General features: G+C 49.3%; 1 protein-coding gene across 1 annotated transcript in view; it reads left to right on the forward strand.

Moving 5' to 3' along the window:
- The window catches only part of LOC140426815 (uncharacterized), a 171,251-nt gene that overhangs the window by 72,915 nt on the left and 77,449 nt on the right, over window positions 1-20,887 (forward strand). The window lies entirely within an intron of this gene.

The following is a 20,887-nucleotide window of genomic DNA, read 5'->3' on the forward strand; positions in this document are numbered from 1 at the left end:
CCTCGAGTCTCTCGGCCCACCTCCTGTGCACCGCCTCGTGCGCCTCCATCTTTACCGCCAGGCCCAGGATCTTGTCCTCGTTATCATTCGTTTTATCCCTCACCACGCGGAGCTCCACCGCCTGGGCCTTCTGGGTCTCCTTCAGCCCCTCGATCGCCAACAGCATTGGCGCCAGCACCTCCTTTTTAAGCTCCTCCACACATCGCTTGAGGAACTCCTGCTGGTCCGGCCCCCATGCTGCTCGATCTCCGCCCTCCGCCATCTTGTTTTTTTCCCCTCGTTTTTGCCGCTGCTCCAGAGCCTCTTTCTTCGACGCTCCACTGTTAATCTCCGCCATACAACGTAAGGGGGGACCTTACTTCACCTTCCCACATGGGATTGAATCAAAAAATTTCCGTTGGGGCTCCGCTGGAGAGCCCAAAAATCCGTTATCCGGGAGCTGCCGAAATGTGCGGCTTAGCTCCGCATTGCCGCAACCGGAAGTCCACTTTGGACAGTTTATTAGACATAGACATAGAACATACAGTGCAGAAGGAGGCCATTCAGCCCATCGAGTCTGCACCGATCCACTTAAGCCCTCACTTCCACCCTAACCCAATAACCCATCCTAACATTTTTGGACACTAAGAGCAATTTAGCATGGCCAATCCACCTAACCTGCACATCTTTGGACTGTGGGAGGAAACCGGAGCACTCGGAGGAAACCCACGCAGACATGGGGAGAACGTGCAGACTCCGCAGAGACAGTGACCCAAGCCAGAATCGAACCTGGGACCCTGGAGCTGTGAAGCCGCAGTGCTAACCACTATGCTACTGTGCTGCCCCCAACTCTCGCCCCCAAAAGCAAAATAAAATGAAAGGTATTCTCGGAAAGGTATGAAAGGTGTATCATGCTGCCCCCAATTCTATTGCATAATGGAATTTCGAATCACACCTAAAACATCGATTGACCACACCCTCACCATTTCTGGGGTTCATTTTTCCCAATTTCCCAACTCATTCTTCCTGACATTGTTCAAGGTGGTTCTGTCCTCATTATTTTTTTGTTATAAATCTTCTTTCGTTTTGACACTTGCGGCCTGTTTCTGGACCACCTCACCACCCCGTTAACATCGGTCTTCCATAGTCTTATTGCCGATCGACCCATGTGTCATGAATGCTGCCAGGAAGGAACATTTGCCCAGGAACCTTTCTTAGAGCCTCTGGCATTTGTTGTAACAGGGTTTATCTTTGTGCAAATTTAACTCCCATCAAAACCAGAAGCCTATCCATATTTGTAACTTTTGCGATAATTTAAATGCCAGTACTGATTGAGGGATTTTTAGACACAATTCTTTCAGCCTAGTATATAGTCTGCTGAATTCCATTATATTCTTCTATGGCGGTATACTCTGACTTTCTAAATCTGTCAGAATCTGAGCAGGCCTCATAAGCACGTAATTTACTCCATGAAAGTTAATAATGTATCCAAATCTTCATCTGAGTCCAACTGATCCAAATCCAATTCCGAGAATACCTTTCATCTTATTTTGCTTTTGTACAGTAAGGACCAAGTGCCATAGCCATTCCTTGTTTTTTTTCTTGGGCAAGGACATAACCCAAGTTCACATGGTAACTTAATTTTTCCATTGGTTATGGGGTTGACACTCATCAAACAATGGTGGGTAGTCATACCCCAACACTACACTACACTTGGATTCAGCCATTTTTTCCCCAAGTTTATCTGAGTCACTTTTCCGTAAAATCCCTACAGTGCAGAAATAGGCCTTCTGCCCATTGAGTCCGCACCGATCCTCTGAAGGAGCACCCGACACAGGTCCCCCCCCCCCCCCCCTCCCCCTTCCTATCCCCGCAACCCAACATAACTACACATCTTTGGACACTAGGGGGCAATTTTGCATGGCCAATCAACTAACCTCCACGTCATTGCACTTCTAGGCTAAAATTCAGAATACAGTCTTTCATCTGAAGAAATCTTAGTTTGCATTCCCTTTTACTTACATGCAGGAACCATCCTCTGCTACCATTGTTAAGCTCCGATGGTATCCCTGTAATAAGAACTAAAAAGCAAGTCTTCTTCAGCTCCCAATTTTATTGTGTTCTACAATCACTACTCCTCCAATTCCACAGTGCTACCTGTACCCCCTTTATTTTATATTTATAATATGTGCAGTCTACCAAACAGTAAGTGTGGTCTATTAAACAATTAAAGCTCCAATTCTAACTTGAGTACTGGGGAATATTACGCTTTCCTAACAATTGATTGCCCTTTATCTACTCTGTTAGTTGCACCTTCATACAGCTGGAATAGCTTTGTTAAACACTTTTTCAGGAAATTATGTTGACTTTATTGTGATTTTGCAAGTGCCTTGTTACCACATCCTTTCTTTTTTTTGTTTTTTTATAAATTTAGAGTACCCAATTCTTGTTTCCAATTAAGGTGCAATTTAGCGTGGCCAATCCACCTACACTGCACATCTTTGAGTTGTGGGGGTGGGACCCACGCAGACACTGGGAGAATGTTCAAACTTCACATTTGGATTTGGATTTTGTTTATTGCCACGTGTACCAAGGTACAGTGAAAAGTATTTATCCGCAAACAGCTCAACAGATAATTAAGCCAATGAAAAGAAAAGGAAATAAAAGAAAATACGTAATAGAGCAACACAAGGTATACAATGTAACTGCATAACACCAGCATTGGGTGAATGCACAGTGACCCGGGCCCCCAGCACCTTGAGGCAGCATTGCTAGCCACTGTGCCCCCCCCTGTTACCACATCCTTCATAATAATTTTCCTTACCATTGATGTCAGGCTGACCATTCTTGCTTGTTTTTTCTCTTCCTTGTTACAGTTCCAATCCTGGAATCCTTAAATCCCCACAATTTCTTGTATGCTTTTGTGTCCGACATTGAATATGTGTAACATCTTGGCGATACCCTTATTTCCTATTTGAATTTCTCCTGTGTCCGCCTGTAAACGTCCCATGTGTTCTTTAAAGGAACATAAACAGAAAAGGGTGGAAAAACTGCAGGTTTGACAGTATCAGTGGAAAGAGAAAAGAGAGTTAACATTTCAAGTCGGTGTGACTTCTTCAGAATTCTTATTAGTTTAAAAACTCATTTGCTTTTATTATACTTCAACAGATCTCTTTTTACATAATTTTAAAAGCTCTTGCTAGTTTATTTCCATTCTGTTTTCTCCCTTTCTATCAATTGCTTGGTTATCATTTGCTGATTATTAAAGCTCTCCGAATCCTCACGTTTACTACTATTTTAATCCAGTACTGTATTTTTTACTTCGCTTTGGCAATGCCACTTTTCCAGCAGAATTTTTGTAATTCAAGGGAATGTATATTTCTTGAGAATCATGAATTATGTGTTTAAATGTTTTTCATTAACTATCAAGTGTCATATCATTTGATCTCATTTCCAATCTTCCTCAGCCAACTAGCTCATCCCTCGGACTTCAGAATTGGCTTTGGTTAAATTTAAAATCTCAGTTTCTGATTTAAGCATGTCACTGTCAAACATAATATGAAATTCTGTCATCTTATGATCTTCCTTCAGAGATTCATTGCTAAATAACCCTGTTTCTTCACATATTATTAGATCTATAGTACCTTGCCATGTATCTTAGAATATACTGAACTGTCAGGAGTTAGGTTATAACTGTCAGGTTATAGACTTCAGGAGGACATAGGCAGGCTGGTGGAATGGGTTCTCCTTTGGGAAGGTTGAGAGGAGATTTAATAGAGGTGCTTAAACTCATGAGAGCTCTGGCGAGAGTATGAAAGATAAGCAGTTCTCCAGATGGATGGAGAAGCAGTGGCTGTAGATTTGAAGTGAATGGTAAAAGAACCAAAGTTGGCATGAGGAAAATCGCTTTTTGTGCAACAAATGGTTAGGACTGGGAATACAGTGCCCGAGAGTGTGGTGCAACTGTGATTTACTAAAGAGAATTGGATGGGCACCTGATTATGTTTACAAGGTTGTGGGAAAAGATCAGAGAGGACTGGGGACTAACTAAGTTGCTGTTGCAGAGAAAGCGAGCATGGCTCCACAGTCCAAATGGTCTCTTTTCTGTGCAGTTACCATTCTATAATTTTCTTCCCTAGCTCGCTCCTTGACATATTGCTCTTGTATAGGTCAGAGAACAAGGGGAGGGTTAAAAGAGTTTAGAGATGGAAAAGGTGAGACTGCGGGGGGATTTCAAAACAAGGATGTGAATTTTTAAATCGAGGCGTTGCTCAACCAGGAGATACTGTAGGCATGTGAGGGTAGGGGGGATGATGAATGGGACTAGGTGCAAGTTAGGATACAGACAGCAGAGCTTTGGATAAGCTGGAATTTATGGAGGTTGGGAGGTGAGCTAGAAGTGCATTAGGATGGTCCGACTTTGGATAAGAAAAAGGATTTCAGAAGCGGACGAGTGGAAGTAGAGTAGAATAAAACTGAAACTATTTTGGTGCTGGCGAAGTGAACTCTTTCTTGTCTCATTCACATTTCCCAATCCAATCACTTGTTGCTTCCTTGTTCTCTACCTATCCCTGTGATTGTACTGAAATTAAACAGCAGGGGGCAACATCTGTGCACTTGCTAAGAGGTAGGTAGTGGAGTCATACTGAAAGGACTTCAACCTGATACCAGCTGGCCTGTGACTATTTCCACGCAGCACTTGGTTTGGAAATGTTTGGTTAAAGTTCTCAAAAACTGTATTTTTCTTAATCTGCCCAGGTTTCTGCATTCTTCATTTGATCGACAATAGACCAGTAAAACATGGGTCCTTTCTTTGCCCACTTTGAACAAGGAGAAATTGTCTTTACACAAGTGCATTCTGATGGAGTCTCAGTGGTACTCGCAGGTTGACTGTCTATTTGTGTCCAAAGATTTGCTTTGATCCTGAATATGGAGGAAATGGGTGAATTCTCCTAAAAAATGGCTAAGTGTAATTTTGGGTGGGAAAACTGGTGCACATTGCGCTGGCTATTCCAGCACGATTCCCATCGCGGTCTTCCCACACTTAGCCATTTCTTTGGAGCCAGGGGTGAATATGCCGAAAAAGTGAGTGTGGGACCCGCAGATGCAGGCAAGCCCGGTTCTGCAGAAGTCCTTCAAGTCACTTCAAAGTGACAGTGCAGCTCTCCCCCTCCCCACAACATCACAGGAATTTGGGCTTCAGTGACCCCATACCTGACCAACCGTCCTTGCTAGCGTTAACCCCTACTCTCCACCCCCCCCCCCCCCCCCCCCCCCGCCCGCCCCCAAAGGATCACTGACCGGGGCCCTCCCAAAGGGTCTCCTTTCAGACCCCACCCCGTCCCCATTCCAGCTGGCATCAGGTCCCAACTCCGATCGCAGGTACCAGACACCCAGCTATGGCATAGCCAAATACCCTACACTTGGCAGTGTCAAACTGGCACCCACATTGCCCCTGCCATGTTCCCGACCACCCGGGGCTCCAAATGGCCTTCGAGCCCCTTGTCGTGGTCATCTGGAGAACTGTAGTAATTTCTGCTGGCCCCACGCTGCGCTGGTGGGAGGGGGTGGTGGAGAATACCGGGAGCTGGGAGAATCCGACTTACAACTGACCAAAAGCATATTTAAGTGCTTATTTAAATACGTTAATCTGATTCATGCCTTCGCTGGGCTTGAAACAGGTTATATCTGCTGCAATGGACTGGGAGCTGGTACTCTGTTCGGTGCCTGTTGGGAACCCATTTAGGGGCTCTTCCAGGATTCTCCAGACATAGCGGGATCTGCAACGTGGCCAGAAAATCGACCCCATTGTTTTTTTTCTCTGCTCTTGAGTAGTTCCCAGTTAGAAACAATCAGATTCATTTCTTCACAGAAGACCATGTGTGCAGTTATAGACTTTGATTCTCTGTTCCTTCACGCCGGCGGGATTCTCTGCTCCGGCTGCAGTGAATGGAGATTTGGCTGAGCACCAAAATCTCCGTCCTCGCTGGCAGCGGTAGCGAGCTGGGCTCCCAACGGAGAATCCCGCCAAAATTTTAAAGTGTACAGAAGGACAAACTGCAAGAATATCTGAGGTTTCTAATTGGGGAAAATGAAATAGACCGAGAGAAGGCACAAACATCCACACAGACCCGCTGGCCAAAGGGCCCATTTCTGTGCTGTAAATCCCAGCACATTCCAGCCCTGCTTAGCTGGCTACAATGCTGAAACATGCACATGAACCAACAATACTTGGAAAATCTGACAAACGGCTTTTAAAAAACTCAAACAGTTTAAAAAGAAGTTTCAGCTGAATAGGAACCTATGGTCAAGTTTTGGGAGCATATTCTGCAATTATTTACTTTATCTATTGAAAGCCTTGCGTATGTATGACTTGGCAATATGCAGGTGAAAAAACTGGGGGGGGGGGCAAAATTTAAGCTTTTTGTAATGGTGAACATGTATTTTTACCTGGGAGCCAGCAAGCTCACTGTGATTTTTCAAAAGAATATCGGCTTGCCTCTTTTGCAGGTGTGTGCAGGTAAATATTGGCAGAGAGGAGATGACTGGGAATTCAGAAACAATTCAGCCCCATGTGACTGGTGCCAGATGTGCCCATATTGCTGACTGCTTGCTTTAAACACAACTGGCAACTATACCATGGATTCATAGATTTCCAGTGTGGATTATAAAAAGCAGAACTGTGGGCGAGTGCAAATGAAACAGAGAGATTTGGTTTCCTGATTGGATCTGAGTGAAGCAAAATACAGTATTACGGAGGTGGCCAGTATTGTTTTGTGAAACTGAATCTTGCAGTGAACAAGGTTTCATTTCTGTTGGTCATACAGCAGTTCTGTGTCCACCAACTGAATCTTTGTTTGTGCCTACCGCTGGAATTTCCCTCCATGTGATGAGTAAAGAGCTGTATTGGTTTAAGTGTGATTTCCCGCCCCCCCCAGAAGTGTATTAATGCCAATATTCTTACTAAATATAAACCTTGTGATCGTGCTGCCAAAGTTCAGTGGTAGGCCCAGCGGGCCTCATCCATGTGAAATAATTCATAGTGAAATCACTTTTTCTAATCTTGGTTCCGTAAATGGCTGGGTTATAAAGATCTCTGGATCTTGCCATTGGATTTTTACTCCATTGACTTCATACATCCTTTCGTCCAGGCAGTTGGATAAACTCTTTCTTTCCCAGCCTAATTGCAATGATTCTAAAGGTCTTCCCTCTATAATATCTCTTACAAGCCTATTTCCTCTTCAAGATGTTCCCTACTCAGACACTCTGCTTTTTCCTAATTACGCCCAACGAGTTTCTTTGTTTGTTCCTTCGCCTCGGCACTTCCATGATTTGGTACTTTCTCTGTCCAACTCAACCTTTTCTTTCTCTTCATTTTAAAGCATTTCGCAAATTGGTTTCCTCTTCCCATAAGATCCAAGTTTCACATCCAGGCAAAAGAACACTCCAAAGCAGGCTCTCTACAAGTTGTTTCTTGAGTTCATTAAGCTTTCCAATTAGCAACTATTTCTTCTGATCGAATACGGCCTTTCCCATCGACATTCCTGTTCTTGTTTCTGTGCTGCATCTTCCGTCTGCAAATTAGCAACTTGTGGTAGTCTCTGTAGAGGTATTACGGTACCTGGTAATGCTGGAACACCATTGGTAGATATTGTATGTTTCCCATTGGTCAAACTGTATGGTAGCTCCGCCCTGCTAGGCGAGGTATAAGAGCCTGTGCCGCCCCAGCAGTCTTCATTCTGTATCTGAGCTGCTGGGGGAAACATCTAGCTTATTAACGCCTTCAGTTGGACTACAATCTTGCTTTAGTGGCCATTGATCGTGCATCAATTTAATAAGCTAGATTTAAAAGGATGGAGCTCCGAGTCAAGCCGGAGTGTCTGCAACTCAGCCCCCGCGCGGCGAACTCAGCGGCAATCTTCAAGCACTGGCTGGCGTGTTTTAAAGGATATCTCGGAACAGCCGAAAACACACCCACGGGAGAACAGAAAATGCAAGTCCTGCACTCGAGGGTGAGCCCGGAAATTTACACCCTCATTGAGGAAGCGGAAGACTTTGATGCAGCAATAGAGCTGCTAAAAGGACATTATATTCGCCCGGTAAACCAGGCCTACGCCCGACATCTGCTAGCAATGAGGCGACAAATCCCTGGGGAATCGCTGGAAGAATTCTACCTGCTGTTGGGGAGAAACTGCAGCTGCCCGCATGTTTCGGCGAGCGACCACACAGAACTCTTGATTCGGGACGCTTTCGTGGCAGGTATGCTGTCCTCCAGCGATTGCTGGAAAAAGACACTCTAGGCCTCACAGAGGCACAGGCCCTTGCAGGCTCTCTGGATGTGGCCTCCAGAAACGCCCGCGCTTACGTTCCTGACCGCGCGGCAGCCCCCAGGGCAGCGTGGAACCCCTCCGTAGCCGACCCCTTGACATCCCCCATCGCCCCACAAGCTTGTGCTGCAAGGCGGCCTGGCAACCCCGGGGGGCCCCTCTGCTACTTTTGCGGCCAGGCCAAACCACCCCCGCAGCGCTGACCGGCCCGCGCATCCACCTGCAAGGGATGCGGTAAAAAGGGCCACTTCGTGGTGGTAGGCCCGTGCGGTCACCGCGGTCTCCGGCGGCGAATGCGGACCACCACAACAAACCTCTCCACGGTCCCCGTGCGCCGCCATCTTCCTACTCCAGGGCCACGTGCGGCCCCCGGGCGCCACCATCTTGTCCTGCGGATGCCACCATCTTGTTCCGCGGACGCCACGTTCGAAGGATGGGCACCGCCATTTTGTGCACCCCCAGCCATGTGCGACCAATGGGAGCTGCCATCTTGGATGGACTCCCAGGACCCCAGCTCGGCTGACCACGCACCGCCCGAAGAGAACACTCAAACTGCTGAGATTAGCCTCGGTGACCCTGGATCAGTCCCGGCCTCGGACACTCTCAACTGCTACAGCAACTGTATTAATCTGTAATCTGTAACGGGCACGAGACGTCCTGCTTAATCAACTCTGGGAGCACGGAGAGCTTCATACACCCCAACACGGTAAGGCGCTGTTCTCTCCTCGTCCACCCCGTTAATCAAAAAATCTCTCTGGCCTCCGGTTCCCACTCAGTAGAGATAAAGGGGTTTTGTGTAGCAAACCTCACAGTCCAGGGAAGGGAGTTTAAAAATTACCGGCTCTACGTCCTTCCCCACCTCTGCGCGGCCACACTCCTAGGTTTAGACTTCCAGTGTAATCTCCAAAGCCTAACTTTCAAATTCGGCGGCCCTATACCCCCCCCCTCACTGTCTGCGGCCTCGCGACCCTCAAGATCGATCCGCCTTCCCTGTTTGCGAACCTCACGCCGGATTGCAAACCCGTCGCCACTAGGAGCAGATGCTACAGTGCCCAGGATCGGATCTTTATTAGGTCAGAGGTCCAAAGGCTACTGAGGGAAGGAGTCATTGAAGCTAGCAACAGTCCCTGGAGAGCTCACGTAGTGGTGGTAAAGACCGGGGAGAAGCATAGGATGGTCATCGACTACAGTCAGACCATCAACAGGTTTACGCAGCTGGATGCGTACCCTCTCCCCCGCATATCCGACCTGGTAAACAGGATCGCGCATTACAAGGTCTTCTCCACGGTGGATCTTAAGTCCGCCTACCACCAGCTCCCCATCCGCACTAGTGACCGCAAATATACTGCCTTCGAGGCAGACGGGTGGCTCTATCACTTCTTAAGAGTTCCCTTCGGTGTCACCAACAGGGTCTTGGTCTTCCAACGCGAGATGGGCCGAATGGTTGACCGGTAAGGTTTACGGGCAACATTCCCGTATCTCGATAATGTCACCATCTGCGGCCACGACCAGCAGGACCACGACACCAACCTCCGAAAATTCATCCAGACCGCAAAGATCCTTAACCTTACATACAACAAGGATAAATGCGTGTTTAACACTGACCGCCTAGCCATCCTCGGCTATGTAGTGTGAAATGGAGTTATAGGCCTCGACCCTGAACGCATGCGCCCCCTTATGGAGTTCCCGCTCCCTCACTCCTCCAAGGCCCTGAAGCGCTGCCTAGGGTTTTTCTCTTACTATGCCCAGTGGGTCCCCAACTATGCGGACAAGGCCCGTCCCCTGATCCAATCCACAGTTTTTCCCCTGTCAATAGAGGCTCGCCAGGCCTTAAGCCGCATCAAAGCAGACATTGCAAAGGCCACGATGCACGCCATCGACGAGTCCCTCCCCTTGCAGGTCGAGAGCGACGCATCTGGCGTAGCTCTGACGGCCACCCTCAACCAAACAGGCAGACCCGTGGCCGCCTTCTCACGTACCCTCCATGCTTCCGAAATCCACCGCTCCTCAGTCGAAAAGGAGGCCCAGGCCATAGTAGAAGCTGTGTGATATTGGAGGCATTACCTGGCCGGCAGGAGATTCACCCTCCTCACTGACCAACGGTCAGTTGTTTTCATGTTCGATAATGCACAGTGGGAAAGATAAAAAACGATAAGATCTTGCGGTGGAAGATCAAACTCTCTACCTACAACTACGAGATCTTGTATCGTCCAGGAAGCTAAACGAGCTTCCTGATGCCCTGTCCTGCGGCACATGTGCCAACGCACAAGTGGACCGCCTCCGAGCCCTCCACGAGGACCTCTGCCACCCTGGGGTCTCTCGCTTTTTTCACTTTATCAGGACCCGCAACCTGCCCTACTCCATCGAGGAGGTCAGGACAGCCACCAGGGACTGCCAAATCTGCGCGGTGTGCAAACCGCACTTCTATCGGCCAGAGAAAGCACACCCGATAAAGGCTTCCGTCCCTTTGAACGACTCAGCGTGGACTTCAAAGGCCCCCTCCCCGCCACCGACCGCAACACGTACTTCCTGAACGTGATTGATGAGTACTCCCGGTTCCCATTCGCCATCCCCTGCCCCGACATGACAGCAACCACCGTCATCAAGGCCCTCCATAGCATCTTTGCACTGTTCAGGTTCCCCGCTTACATACATAGTGATAGGGGGGTCTCCTTTATGAGCGATGAACTGCGTCAATTCCTGCTCAGCAAGGGCATCACCTCGAGCAGGACGACCAGTTACAACACTCGGGGTGACGGACAGGTAGAGAGGGAGAACGGAATGGTCTGGAAGACCGTCCTACTGGCCCTACGGTCCAGGAATCTCCCAGTCTCCCGCTGGCCGGAAGTCCTCCCGGATGCCCTCAACTCCATCCGGTCACTGCTGTGTACCACAATCAACCAAACACCTTACGAATGTCTCCTTGTCTTCCTCAGGAAGTCCTCCTCTGGGACCTCACTCCCAATCTGGCTGGCAGCTCCCGGACCCATCCTGCTCTGAAAACACGTGCGGGTGCACAAGTCGGACCCATTGGTCGAGAGGGTCCATCTTCTCCACGCTAACCCCCAGTGCGCCTACGTGGCGTACCCCGACGGCCGACAAGATACGGTCTCCCTACGAGACTTGGCGCTCGCCGGAGCCCCACGCACACTCCAGCCACCAGTCCCACCCTCCCTCCCACCTGTGCACCTTACAGGAGGGTCGGTCCTTCCGCCGGCCCCGTCTAAGCCCCCCCACCCACCGACGCACCCCGCAGACGCTCCCTTCCCAGGTCTACCGTTTTCCCCACCAGCGCCATCTAGGGGTGTCGAAGCTGCCACAGGATCGAGGCCACGCTCCCGGAGTCACAGACGCCCGAGCCTCCACCGGAGTCACCACCGAAGCTTCAACGATCACAGAGGACGACCAGGGCCCCCGATCGACTGATTGCTTCATTTTAAAGTGTATACTTAATTATGAATAATAAATAGGAAATAGAATTGTAAATAATTACAAAACGCTGTACAGAGGTATTACGGTACCTCCATAATTATAATTTCTACCACGTGGGACTTCCGGGTGCGGCTATGCAGAGCTAGGTCGCATATTCGGCAGCTCCTGCTTGGAACGGACTTTTGGGCTCGTTACAGGGCCCCCACGGCATTTGTTTGACATTTCCCGGTGTGGGAAGAAGGCTGCAATATTCCCCCGACAGTGTCCCCCAGTAAGGGTATGTCTCTGGGTTCCCAGACACGGCAGAAACATTAAAAGATTTGGCTGCAACTGCAGGATAAACAGGGCCTCTTCCAGCATGCAGGCGGGGAAAGGGCAAGCTTAAAGCTGCAAGCTGACCTGAGGGCCTGTATCAAAGGTGAATTCTAGCAGCAGAGGGAACAACTGTGAAAAGACCTCATCAAGGCCACTGAAGGGACTTCCGGTTGCGGTGATACCTAGCTAGCCGCACGCTTCGGCGGCTCCAGCTCCGACGGACCTTCGGGCTCTTTTAAGAGCCCCAACGGGGAATTTTTCGACGACGCAACCCGGTGTGGGGTGTGTGAGAAGGGAGTCCCCCCCAAACGAAGGAGGAAAAAACCGGCGGCGGCGGCTGCAGCGCGAGGAATCGTCGACCAAAGGGTCAGAAAGAGAGAAGTACAAGATGGCGGCGGAGAAAGCGCAGGCGACATGGGGGCCTGAGCAGGATGAAATTGTGAGACGGTGCGTGGAGCTGCTGAAGAGGGAGGTGCTGACCCCGTTGCTACAGGCAATTGAGGGGCTCAAGGAGACATTAAAGACCCAAGAGACAGAGCTCCGCGTGGTGGAGCAAAAGGTGACAGATATTGAGGACGAGATCCTGGGCCTGGCGGTTAAGACACAGACGCACGAGGCACTTCATAAAAAGTGTACTGAAAGGATCGAAGCCCTAGAAAATGGAGCGCGAAGGAAGAACCTTCGGATACTGGGTCTCCCTGAGGGTGTGGAAGGAGTGGACTGTGGAGCGTACGCAAGTACGATGCTGAGCTCACTGATGGGTGCTGAGGCCCCTACGGGCCCCTTGGAGGTGGAGTGGGCAAATCGGATTCCGGCGAGAAGACCAAAAGCGGGAGAACCACCCAGGGCGATAATCGTCCGATTTTACCGCCTTAAGGATAGAGAAGAGGTCCTGAGATGGGCGAAAAAGGTGCGGAGTAGCAGATGGGAGAATGCAGTGGTACGGGTATACCAGGATTGGAGTGCGGTGGTGGCGAGAAGGAGGGCGAGCTTCAACCGAGCCAAAGAGGTGTTGCATAAAAGGAAGGTGACGTTCGGGATGCTGCAGCCGGCAAGACTATGGGTCACGTGTCAGGAGAGACACCATTATTTTGAGACGGCGGAGGAAGCATGGACCTTCATCAAAGAAGAGAAATTGGATCGGAACTGAGGGACTGATGCTGCAGGAAATGTTATTGTTAATGTTATGGTTGAAGTTAATTGAGAAGTAAATTGGGAAGGGGGGAGACATTGGGGAAATGTGGGCGCCGGTGAGGGGGGAAAGACGGGACATAGTTGGAGAATGGGGAAGGGGAGGGGGAGGGGAAAGGGCGCTGCGCCATAAGAGGCGGGTCAGGTAAAGGGATGTTCCCGCGCCAGAAAGAATAAGGCGGGAAGACAGGCGCAAGGCGGATGGGAGTTCCCCACACGGGGGGGTCGAGGAGTGAGCAGGAGTAGCCGGGGTCAGTTGAAGTCAGCTGACTTACGGAAGTAATATGGGGGAGCAATCATGCTAGAAAGAGATCTAGCGGGGGGGGGGGGGGGGGGGGGGGGTACAACTGGGTTGCTGCTGCGGAAATCCAAAAGGAAATGGCTAAAGAGTGGGTGGGCGGGGATGGTGTGCGACGCTGGGGGAGCGAGCGGGAGCGCGGAGGCGGGATATGGGACTGGCCTAGAGAAGGTAATGGCTAGTCGACACGGGATGGGAGCAGGTAGCCCCCTAGTGAGGCTGATCACGTGGAACGTGAGAGGCCTGAACGGACCGATAAAAAGGGCCCAAGTGCTCGCGCATTTGAAAGGACTAAGGGCAGACGTGGTTATGCTCCAAGAGACGCACCTAAAGGTGGCGGACCAAGTTAGGCTAAGGAAAGGATGGGTGGGGCAGGTGTTCCACTCAGGACTGGACGCAAAGAATAGAGGGGTGGCCATTTTGGTGGGGAAACGGGTAGCATTTGAAGCAAAGAACATCGTAGCAGATAGCGGAGGTAGATATGTAATGGTGAGTGGCAGGCTGGAGGGAATGGAGGTCGTGTTGGTTAATGTGTATGCCCCAAACTGGGACGATGCGGGATTTATGAGACGGATGCTGGGGCGTATACCGGACTTGGAGGTAGGAAACTTGATTTTAGGAGGGGACTTTAATACGGTGCTGGACCCGGGCTAGATAGATCCAGCTCAAGGACCGGAAGAAGGCCGGCAGCGGCCAAGGTACTTAAGGGGTTTATGGACCAAATGGGGGGAGTGGATCCATGGCGATTTCTTAGACCTAGGGCTAGGGAGTTTTCCTTCTTCTCCCATGTCCATAAAGTGTACTCCCGGATAGATTTTTTTGTTTTGGGAAGGTCGTTGATCTCTAGGGTGGAAGAAGCTGAGTACTCAGCCATAGCGGTTTCGGATCATGGCCCACATTGGGTGGACCTGGAATTAGGAGAGGAAAGGGAGCAGAGAACACTCTGGCAATTAGATGTGGGACTGATGGCGGATGAGGGAGTGTGTGCAAGAGTGCGGGGGTGTATTGAGAGATACCTGGAGGTCAATGACGATGGTGAGGTCCCTGTGGGAGTGGTATGGGAAGCACTAAAAGCGGTGGTCAGAGGAGAGCTGATCTCCATTGGGGCCCACAAAAGGAAAACAGAGGCCAAGGAAAGGGAAAGATTACTGGGGGAGATTTTAAGGGTGGATAGGGAATTTACAGAGACCCCGGAGGAGGAATTGTACAGGGAAAGGAGACGACTCCAGACGGAATTTGACCTTCTGACCACCAGAAAGGCGGAGGTACTGTGGAGGAAGGCACAGGGGAGGAGGTATGAATATGGGGAAAAGGCTAGTCGCCTGTTGGCTCATCAATTGCGAAAGAGGGCAGCAGCGAGGGAGATAGGAGGAATTAGAGATGAAAAGGGAGACACGGTGCGAAGGGCAGGAAAGATAAATGAGGTGTTCAAGACCTTCTATGAGGAACTGTATAGGTCTCAACCCCCAGAGGGAGAGGAGGGGATGCGGCAGTTCCTGGACCAATTGAGGTTCCCGAAAGTGGAGGAGCGGGGGGTGGTAGGCCTGGGGGCACCGATTGGGGTGGACGAGGTTATTAAGGAACTGGGAAGCATGCAAGCAGGGAAGGCCCCAGGACCAGACGGGTTCCCGGTGGAGTATTACAGAAAATATGTGGACTTGTTGGCCCCGTTGATGGTGAGGACGTTCAATGAGGCCAGGAAAGGGGGACTCTACCCCCGACGATGTCGGAGGCGACGATATCGTTAATTTTGAAGAGGGATAAAGATCCGTTGCAGTGCGGGTCCTATAGACCCATTTCATTATTGAACGTGGACGCCAAATTGTTGGCAAAGGTACTGGCATCGAGGATAGAGGACTGTGTCCCGGGGGTGGTGCACGAAGACCAGACAGGGTTCGTAAAAGGGAGACAACTGAATGTTAACGTGCGACGACTATTAGGGGGGATAATGATGCCCCCAGTGGAGGGGGAGGCAGAGATAGTGGCGGCAATGGACGCAGAGAAGGCATTTGATAGGGTGGAGTGGGAGTATTTATGGGAAGTGTTAAGGAGGTTTGGGTTTGGGAACGGGTTTATTAGTTGGGTTAGACTTCTTTAAGGGGCTCCAACGGCAAGCGTAGTTACAGGTCGACATAGATCGGAGTATTTCCGACTAAAGAGGGGAACAAGACAGGGATGCCCGCTGTCTCCATTGTTGTTCGCGTTGGCAATTGAACCTCTGGCCATGGCGTTGAGAGACTCCAGGAAATGGAGAGGGGTGATTAGAGGGGGAGAAGAACACCGAGTCTCGTTATACGCGGATGACCTATTGTTATACGTGTCGGACCCAGCGGGGGGGATGATAGAGGTTATGCGAATTTTGAGGGGGTTCGGGGATTTCTCGGGGTATAGGCTAAACATGGGGAAGAGTGAATTATTTGTGATACATCCAGGGGACCAGAGTAGAGAGATAGAAGGGTTGCCTCTAAGGAAAGTGGAAAGAAACTTCCCATACCTGGGGATTCAGATCGCTAGGAGCTGGGGAACCTTGCACAGACTTAATCTGACACGGTTGGTAGAACAAATGGAGGAGGACTTCAAGAGGTGGGACATGCAGCCTCTATCGCTGGCGGGCAGGGTGCAAGCAATTAAGATGATGGTCCTCCCGAGGTTCTTATTTGTATTTCAATGTCTCCCTATACTAATCACCAAGACCTTTTTTAATACAATAGACAGGAGCATCACGAGCTTCGTGTGGGCAGGGAAAGTTCCGAGAGTAAGGAGGGGGTTCCTTCAGCGTAGTAGGGACAGAGGAGGATTGGCACTACCGAACTTGGGCGATTACTATTGGGCCGCCAATGTGGCAATGATACGTAAATGGATGATGGAGGGCGAGGGAGCGGCGTGGAAAAGACTGGAGAGAAAGTCCTGTAAAGGGACGAGTTTAGAGGCGCTGGTGACGGCGCCGCTACCGATCTCACCTAAAAAGTTTACCACGAACCCGGTGGTGGCGGCAACATTGAATATCTGGGGACAGTGGAGGCGACAGAGAGGGGTGCGGGGAGCCCTGGTGGGGTCCCCAATCAGGAACAACCATAGGTTCGCCCCAGGAAGAATGGATGGAGGATTTCAGAGCTGGTACCAGTTGGGAATTAGGAGGGTGGGAGATGTATTTATAGATGGGACTTTTGCGAGCTTGGGAGCATTGGAGGAAAAGTATAAGTTGCCCCGGGGAAATTTCTTGAGATATATGCAGGTGAGGGCGTTTACTAGACAACAGGTGAGGGAATTTCCGTTGCTCCCGACACAGGGGATACAGGACAGGGTGCTTTCAGGGGTGTGGGTCGGAGAGGGCAAGGTGTCAGAGATTTACCGAGAGATGAGGGAAGAGGGGGAGGAGTCGGTGGGCGAACTAAAAGGAAAGTGGGAAGAAGAACTAGGGGAGGAGATAGAGGAGGGTATGTGGGCTGATGCCCTAAGCAGGGTAAATTCCTCTTCCTCATGCGCCAGGCTTAGCCTGATTCAATTTAAGGTGCTACATAGAGCACACATAACGGGAGCAAGATTGAGCAGGTTCTTTGGAGTGGAGGACAAATGTGGGAGGTGTGGCGGGAGCCCGGCAAACCACGCACATATGTTTTGGGCGTGTCCGGCACTGGAAGGGTATTGGAAGGGAGTGACGGGAGTGATTTCGCGGGTGGTGAAGGCCCGGGTCAAACCAGGCTGGGGGTTAGCTCTATTTGGAGTTGCGGAAGAGCCGGGAGTGCAGGAGGCGAAAGAGGCCGACGTTGTGGCCTTTGCGTCCCTAGTAGCCCGGCGCAGGATCCTACTCATGTGGAAGGAGGCGAAACCCCCCGGACTGGAGGCCTGGGTAAATGATATGGCGGGGTTCATTAAACTGGAGCAGATAAAGTTTGCCCTGAGAGGATCGGCTCAAGGGTTTACCAGGCGGTGGCAGCCATTTCTCGACTACCTAGGGGAACGTTAGAGGGAAGACAGATGACCAGCAGCAGCAACCCAGGGGGGGGGGGGGGGGGGGGAGGGGGTGGGTTTAGTTTAGTTTAGGTCAAAGATAAAGGGGTTTTGTTACTTGTGTATTGTTAAAAATTTCTGTATTGTTATTGTTGCGTTTGCTTTGTAAGAGGGGAAAAATTGTTGTTTGGGAAAAAAATTTCAATAAAACATATTTTTTTTAAAAAAATAATTTCTACCACGTTACCATGCTGTAATGTCAGGCCACCACCCCCGCCGGACTCTGTTTTAACAGGGGGTGAATGTGGTAGTCTGTAGAGGTATTACGGTACCTGGTAATGCTGGAACACCTTTGGTAGATATTGTATGTTTCCCATTGGTCAAACTGTATGGTAGCTCCCCCCTGCCAGACGGGGTATAAGAGCCCGTGCCGCCCCAGCAGCCTTCATTCTATACCTGAGCTGCTGGGGGAAACATCTAGCTTATTAAAGCCTTCAGTTGGACTACAATCTCGCTTTAGTGGTCATGGATCGTGCATCACAACTATTTCTTCTGATCGAATACGGCCTTTCCCATCAACATTCCTGTTCTTGTTTCTGTGGTGCATCTTCCGTCTGCAAATATAATGCTTTGCTCAACACTTGAATTCTTGTACTTGTTTCAGTTCTTTTCCTTCTATGAGTATATGAATATTTCTTGGTGATCTTGAGATATGCATCACTTTGGTTTTCCCAATGTTCACTTTCATTCCAAAGTTCATGTATGCTGTTACTTGTCTATCCATTAGTTCTTGTAATCCTTCGCTACTTGCTACAAGTGCTCTGTAATCTCCAGATGCTTCTTTGATCATTGCTTCTGCATTGATTGCATAAGGAATAGATGACCTCACTAAATGGAATGTAGGAAAATGTGAACTTGTCCACTTTGGCAGGGAAATGAGAAAAGTAGTGTATTTAAATAGAGAGATATTGCAGAACTCTGTGGTACAGAGGGACTGGGATTTCCTAGTGCACAAATCACAATCATCATTAGTATGTAGTTGCAGTAAGTGATTAGGAAGGCAAATGGCATGTTGCCATTTAGTGCCAGGGAAATGAATATTACAGTGGGAAAATTTTGCTGCAGTATATCGGGCATTGGTGAGACCACATCAGGGTAGTTTTGGTCTTCATGATTCCAGAAGCATGTCGCAGTACAGAGAATATTCCCATGAATGCTTCCTGACAAACGGGTTAACTTATGAGAAAAGGTTGGATAGGTTGGGCCTGTATCCATTGGAGTTTAGATGAAATGAGAGGTGATCCTATAAGATTCTGAGGGAACTTGACAGGGTAGATATTGAAAGCATTGTCCTCCCTGGTGGGAGAGACCAGAATCAGATAACAGTGTAAAAGTAAGGGGACTCCCATTTAAGACAGATGAGGAAAATTTTGTTTTCTCAGGTTATTTTGTTGAGGGATACTCTTCCCATGGGCAGTGGAAGTTGAATATTTTTAAGGTTGAATTAGATTTTTTGATTGATAAGGGTGTCAAATGCTATAGACAGGAAAGTAGAGTTGAGGCAACAATCAGACCAGCCATGGTGTTAATAATTGGGGATGCAGGCTTGAGGGACCAAATGGCCTACTGCTCCTTCTGTGTATTAGAGGGTTGTGACTTCAGAGACTCATGATTAAAAACTTAGGTCTTTGCCCTTGTGCAGTGCTGAGAGAGTCCTGCACTATTGGAGGTTCCATCTTTCGGATTGGGCGTTAAACCGACGTTGATGCTCTACAATTAATCCACGAGATCGCAAAAGACTATTTTGAAGGGCAGTTGGGAATTAGCGCAAGCGTCCTAGCCAATATTTACCTCTCAACAATCTCTCAAAAACAGATTACCGGGTCATTTTTACTGACCAATGAGCTAAATACTTATCTGTAACTTACGTAACCCTTCCGTTCTTCCCTCTGTGCTGACTGTGATGCCACGTTTGAGTGTTCACCTCTATTTATCCGACATCCACCATTTTGGTTCCTTGATGCAGATACCAAAAAGACAGCCAGACCTTTGAAGAATGATACCTTGCTGTCAGGCAGTGGTGTGCAGCAAGAAGTTGAAAAAAAGGATACCTCAGGAAGACGTTCCCTCATGCCTATGGAACAGCATTGTTCTGTTGAGTAATTGAAACTGGAAGGTTTTTACCTGTCTAGCCCAGACGTGTTGCAATCTAAGTGTTTTCCCAGCAGAGATTCAGCATGATCAAAAATTTAGACCTGAGTCTTATTGGTCCGTGTGGCTCGCTGCACCCTAGCTTGTCATAACCTACTCGACCATCAGTAAGGCTTTGGATAGTTTTATGAGGTATTGTTACGGCCGGCTCTTTCCTCTAGGCACGGCTTGCTTCAGAGCTACCAGATGGCACTGTTTTAATTATTTCTCATGTACCTTGTAGATTCTACATGGTCTTGTTGGTCAGATGTTGATTGTTGTATATAAGTGTTGAATTTTTTTTTAATAAACATTTTAATGAGGTATTTTTTGGTTTTACAGCGACAACCAAATAAACAATATACATGAATCTCTAAATGTAGTGCAAAAGCCATCTTCCTCCCTTCCAGGTTCATCCTTTATTAACCCCCTACTCTAAGCTAAACTAACCCCCGCCCCCCCCCCCCCCCTTCTGCTGACGTTTAATTTTCCGCAAAGAAGTCGACGAACGGTTGCCACCTCCGGGTGAACCCTGACATTGATCCTCTCAAGGCGATTTTCTCCAAACAGAGAAAGCTAGCCATGTCCGATAGCCAGGTCTCCGACTTCGGGGGCTTTGAGTCCCTACAAGCTAATAATGTCCATCTTCGGGCTACCAGAGAAGCAAAGGCCAAAACATTTGCCTTTTCTCCTCCTGGATTCGCATACCCCCCCCCCCGCACACCTTGCACACCTACCTTCTACCCCAAAGAACCTGCTCATCCGGGCCACTGTCATGTGAGCCCGGTGAACGACCTTGAATTGTATTAGGCTGAGCCTGGCACAAGTTGTGGACACGTTGACTCGACTCAACGCGACTGCCCATAGACTGTCCTCTATCTCTCCTCCCAACTCCTCTTCCCACATGCGCTTTAGCTCCCCAGTCTGCATCTCCTCTGACCCCATAAGTTCCTTGTAAATGTCAGAGACCCTCCCTTCTCCCACCCACCCTCTGGAAACTACCCTGTCCTGTATCCCCCTTGGTGGTAGGAGTGGGAAGGTTGCCTGCATAGTAAGTCCCACACTTGCAGGTACCTGAATTCATTTCCCCTCGCCAGTCCAAATTTCTCCTCCCTCAAGCTAGGAAAGCTCCCCTCTATAAATATATCCCCCATCCTCTCAATCCCTGCTCTCTACCATCTCCGAAAACCCCCCCATCTTTCCC

The sequence above is a fragment of the Scyliorhinus torazame genome, chromosome 7 (assembly GCF_047496885.1).
Source record: "Scyliorhinus torazame isolate Kashiwa2021f chromosome 7, sScyTor2.1, whole genome shotgun sequence".
NCBI lineage: Eukaryota > Metazoa > Chordata > Chondrichthyes > Carcharhiniformes > Scyliorhinidae > Scyliorhinus > Scyliorhinus torazame.